Source organism: Tupaia chinensis, unplaced genomic scaffold (genome assembly GCF_000334495.1).
Source record: "Tupaia chinensis unplaced genomic scaffold, TupChi_1.0 Scaffold000115_1, whole genome shotgun sequence".
NCBI classification, from domain to species: domain Eukaryota; kingdom Metazoa; phylum Chordata; class Mammalia; order Scandentia; family Tupaiidae; genus Tupaia; species Tupaia belangeri.
Genome location: NW_006159579.1, coordinates 6,233,607 through 6,239,165, shown reverse-complemented (window position 1 = coordinate 6,239,165; position 5,559 = coordinate 6,233,607). Strand labels below are relative to the sequence as shown.

Genomic DNA, 5,559 nt, shown 5'->3' with positions numbered 1-5,559 from the left:
CTGTAGGAAATTGCCAAGGCAGATGGTGGAGGTGCCCCAGGGATCAGGCTGAGTTTACCAGAGAATAGCAACATCTGACCGTGCAGACACAGCATCCAAACACAGCCTGAGCAGAGGAATTCCGTCCAGATGGAGCTGGAAGGGGCATTTGACAGGGCCTGCCCTGGCCTGGGGCTGCCTCCTAGGCTGGAAGACAGGAACCTGACCCTGGGAGGTGCATGGGGCCAACAGCCTGTGGCCTCAAGAACCATGTTTTGGAAGTGAAGACTTCCAAGGATCTGTCAAAGTGATCAGAACTTGCAAGACCAGAGAAGAAGGAGGGCCACTGAGGGAATCATTCGCCATTTAGTCTTCAGGGGCCCTGAGCAGACAGCCATAGCTGTCCTGAAATGGGGGAGGATCTCAAACAGCCAATGAGAGGAGGAGCCTGTGCCTCCCCGTCTGGGCAGCTCCATCCCACTGGCTTTGGTTCTTCAGGCTGAAGAACTTTGGGGTTTCCTCTTCTCACCTGTCCAAGGTTGGAATTCCTGAGAAGCCAGTACCGAGACATGAATGTGGGTGCTAGTGTTACAGTCCGTTTGGCAGGTGATTCCAGAAAACACCAGTAGGAGAGCAAGCAAGTGAGAGAGGGAAGGAGAGAGCTGGGAAATTTACAGGATGGGAGTTACTGAGCAGGCTCTTGCTGTGGTCAAATGGGGCTCAGTCCCACTGGGGTCCATGGGAGACAGCACAGAACACACCTCAGAGGGACCAGCAGTGCATAGCAGTCATGCACTGAACCCACGTGGGAAAGGTTCTGGGTTCATGTCCTGGGACCTCTCTGAGCCTGTCAGGCAGGTGAGTCAATGATCCAGACTGAACTGGGGGTGAGTCACAGTGTGAAGACCCTGTGGGGGGTGCCTATCTCTTGCTCTCTCATTCTCTCTCATAGAAGGAAAAAAAGAAAACATGTCTCTGAGCACCCCACACACACACACACACAATGAGGGGGCTGGGCATTTTCCTCTCCCATCCGTCACTGGCTGGCTGCCCCCAGGCACTTCTGGCTGCCCCGTGCACAGGAAAAAAGCGTTCTCTGTGAGGAGGTCCCAGGACGCAGGCGCAAACGGGAATGGCAGTGCCCAGGACACGAGTGGGACGCTGACACACCCACCAGGGCACCCTTCTCCATCTCTGCTCCCTGTCTCCTTGTTCTCCTCATTTGCTTTCCTCTCCATCTCTGGATTCACACTGGGCCTCATGTTCCCAGCATCTTTTCCTAATGGTTCCTGGAACCCAATGCTTCTTTTTTTTTTTTTTTTGAGAGATTTTCACCGTAGGGCGCGTGCACTCGCCAGACAGACAGAGAGAGACATAGAGACAGAAAGCGAGAAATCACCCCCCCAGGGGGGATGGTCACGCCGCAATCCCTTCTCCTCCGTTCTCCTCTCGGGATCTTGGGCACGCACGCACACGCGCCCGGCGTGAGTTTTAAGCCACCGGGTCCGGGACACGAACCGCGGTCGACTACGTGGGAGTCCAGCGACATAGCCATTACGCTAACTGCTGGTTCCCGAACCCAATGCTTCTTAAAGTGTGGACCTCGGCTACCTGGAATTCTAGCGAAAAATGGAGACCCCCAGGGTACTGCCCAGCCCGATTAAATCAGAATAGTTGGTTTGGGGCCTGGGAATCCGCATCTGTACAAACACCCCAAGTACTTTTATTTTTTCCCATTGCCAAATAGTGCCTGCTCTCACCAGAGAGAGAGAGAGAGAGAAAGAGCGTGCACCCCCCCCAATGGGGTGAGGTCACTCCGCAATGTTTATTTTTTCTTTTAGATTTTTGCCATCGGGCATGTGTGCTCATGGGGAAGAGAGAGAGAGAAAGAGACCCAGTGAGAGGGAAAGTGGGAAACCGCCCCCCAGGGGGATGGCCACACTGCAATTCCTTTTCCTCTATTTTCTCCTGCTAGGATTTTGGGCATGTATGCACACATACTTAGCATGATATTTTCAAGCTGCCAGATCCAGGACTGGAACAGCAGTCCCAGGAGTAAAGTGTCTTAACCATTCTGCCCCCGTGCTGGCCCCAATCTCTTCTCCATTTCTCCATCCTGTTTGGATTTGGGTTATGCACAAACACATGCCTGGGGTATTTTTTAAGCTACCAAGACCAGGAATCAAGCTGCAGTCAAGACTGTGTGGGATCAGGCTCCCTTAACTAGTAGGCTACAGGGCTGATCTCCAGGTGCTTCTTGATGCTTGTGGAAGTTGCAAGTCTAACCCCACTTCACCGTGTCAGCAGCAGAGATTTGCGGGTCTGTTCTGGAATCTCCATGCCCTGCCCTTGCCCCATCTGACTACCTGCCTGCTGGGATCCATTGCCCTTGGCCGACCACCTCGCTTCCCTCCAGGCAGTTTTCGTTCCAGCTACTGGACTGGCTGCCTCTGCCATGGGCTGGTCCTTCTTAGGAGTCAGAGCTCGGACCTTCATCCTGCAGTTGAGAAGTGATGCCCACCCCACCTGCCATCCATTCTTATCTGCCACATCTGCTGGGACTTCACTGTGTCTAGCACAATGCCCATTGCACAGAGTGACACACCATCTTATTGTCCAGATCCTTTTGTACGTGAGCAGACAACGTGACATAGCATGTGCAAAAAAAAAAAGTGATAATTTTACAGAGTGTGTGTGCACGCAAACATGCACACACACACAGAGGAAGCTTCACACAGGGAACCACCCAATCACACACCCAATCTCACAGTAATACATGGACACAGAAAATGTCGCAGCATGGAAAGAAACAGAATAACACTGGACTCAGACATGTGGTCTTACGGTGATACAGCCACATGCTGCATGGTACAGTTACACAGCAAGAGAGCGTCGCATATAGCCATACGCTGCATGGTAGAGTTACACAGCAAGAGAGTGTCGCAAACATGTGCACGTGCACCTCAGTCCACAGCAGCACACATGGACTCCTGCACATTGACAACAGGAAGCCTACCCAGGCCATAGTCCTGCAGAGAGGCAGAAACACACGGCCCCCATTCAGGCAGTCAGACACAGCAGGCCAGGCCAAGGGGAGTGCCACGGAGTCTGATGGAGAGGAAAAGGTTGGCTATGTTTGAACAGATGTCTCGTAAAGGAGCCGGGATATTAGCGAGCTACTTCGAGGAGCTAATGGATTCCAGGAGCTCAGGAGCCTGGGGGATTCATTAGTGGCCCCAGGAGCCCTTGCTCCCCCTTCACACCCTCTGCCCTCTCTGATTTCTCACTTCCTGCCATAGCAGCCAGCCTCCAGCCCCAAGGCGAATGCCCTGTTTGAACAAGAAGGGCAGAAGCCGAGCAAATATTTGTGTCTTCAGGCCTCCCTTGGCACTCACTGGGATGGGGGTTTCCTTCTGGGGTGGAGAGCAAGCTTGGCTAGGCTGACTTGGCTAGGCTGGCCAGGGTGGGAAGCTGGTGCTCAGGCTGGGATCTGCCCTGGCCTCTCACATATGCTGGGATGGCCCTCCGCCTGGCCCCACCAGCACTCACCTCACCTCCCCCTGGTTCATAGCCAGCCTCTCCCAAGAGCAGTCTCCTCCAGCCCCTCCCCTCCCCTCCCACTTCCAGCCCCATGATCTGGCTGCCACACTCCACTGTCCCAGGCTGCTCTGGCTGACATCCATATCCTCCAGAGCAGTCTGAACCTGTGCTGCCTCTGCCCAGGTTCTCTACCTCATATCTGATTCCTGTATGCGTCCATCTCTTGCTTCTTGGCCCACCTCCTGGTCTAGTTCTTCCTGTCTCCTTCCCAAGCTCTCCCTTTGCTGCTGCCCATCCATGTTGGTGCTCTCCAGCACTCAGTCAGACCCTCTGTCCTGGGAGAACCTGGGGACTACTAGGGCCCACGCCATTCCCTACCCTTCTGCCGGCGGTCACTAGGAAGACATACTGTCTAGGTTGCCTTAGTTCAAACCCTCACTTTGGCACTTGCTAGCTGTGTGGCCTAGGGAAAGCTCCTTGGCTTTTCTGTGCCTCCATTTTCTCATCAGTAAAGTGGGAGACAATGATAAGTTCTACCCCACAGGATTGTTTAATGGTTAAATGAGTTACTATATCTACTAGGTTGTTGGAAAAGCCATGACGTATTTTTCTATGCAGAAATGCATCATGACTTTTCTGAAAACCCAATATAAAGTGCTTAGGTGGAAATTGCCATGTCTTTTATGACCTAGCCACGGGAGTCGCATGTCCTCATCTCCACAATATCTCTTTGCTTGTGCAAGTCAGCCCTATTGAGTGTGAAGGTGAGTACACAAAGGTATGGGTACCAGGAGGTGGGAATTACTGGGAGCCATTTTGGAGGCTGGCTACCGCAGTGGGAGGTCTTCCCAATGTGCTTAAGTCAAGAGTCCCTCAGTCCTGTCTGCCTGTGCATCTGGAGGGCATCAGTTAGGCTTTAATTGTCCATTTCTGTTTGCACTCTAGTTCCATGAAGCCAATGGTAAAGCATATTTTTCTTTTTATAATTTGCTATAGGGCAACAACGTCCGCTTCCGGTTGGCTCTGGCCGGAGTGTCCTGAGAGGTCAGATTGCCGTCAGTCATGGCCCATGGACATGAACATGGTCATGGTCATGGTAAAATGGATTATAAGCAGTGGAAGATAGAAGGAATACCGTTAGAAACTGTCCAGGAGAAGCGGGCTGCACGAGGACTAAGAGATCCATGGGCCTGAATGAAGCTTGGAGATACATGGGTGGCTTTGCAAACAATGTTTCCTTCATTGGTGCATTATTGAAAGGATGCAAGTGGGGATTTGCTGTATTTGTGGTAGCTGTAGGGACCGAATATTTCCTGGAATCCCCGAATAAAGATAAAAAGCATCACTGAAGAAAATACCTGGAAGTATCTTAGTGGCTTCTTAACACTTATAAAAATATTTCTTCACTTAGTCTGTCTGTTTGTGTGTTAGTCCCTTTTAAGGGACAATACTGGTAAGATTTAATAAATTAAGAACATCAAAAAAAAAGAAAAAAAATGATTTGCTAAAGGAAACGTGCACTTGCCTGAGAGAGAGAAAGAGAGAGATAGAGAGAGAGAAATCCCCCAGGAGGATGGCCATGAAACAATCTCTTCTCCTCCGTTCTCCTTTTGGGATTTTGGGCATGCATGTACATGTATCTAGCATGATTTTCAAGCCACTAGGTCTGGGGCTTGAATCATGTGGGAATCTAGCGCCTTAACTACTAGACCACCTGCTGGCCCTGAGCTTGAGCCTTTTTTGCCGACAATCAGAACCAATTTGCCAGTTGGATGTGTAAGCCACCTTGGAAGTGGATCCCCAGTCCCAGGCAAGCCTTCAGATGACAGCTGACACGTGACTATAGTGTCATGAGAGACCCACACAAGCACTACCTAGGTAAGCCACTCCTGAACTCTTGACTTACTAAAGCTATGAGACATATAAATATTTGCTGCTGTTTTAAGCCACTAAGTTGCTTTTTATGATTTTTTTTTTTAAGTTTTTGCCATGGGGGCGTGTGCGTTCACTGGAGAGAAACAGAAAGAGACCGTGAGAGGG

The 5,559-nt window shown here is 51.1% G+C and overlaps 1 pseudogene; it reads left to right on the top strand.

Annotated features, from left to right (window-relative positions):
* The window catches only part of LOC102500933 (NADH dehydrogenase [ubiquinone] 1 beta subcomplex subunit 3 pseudogene), a 21,716-nt pseudogene extending 16,848 nt beyond the window's left edge, over nucleotides 1–4,868 (top strand).
* Nucleotides 4,869–5,559: the final 691 nt, after the last annotated feature.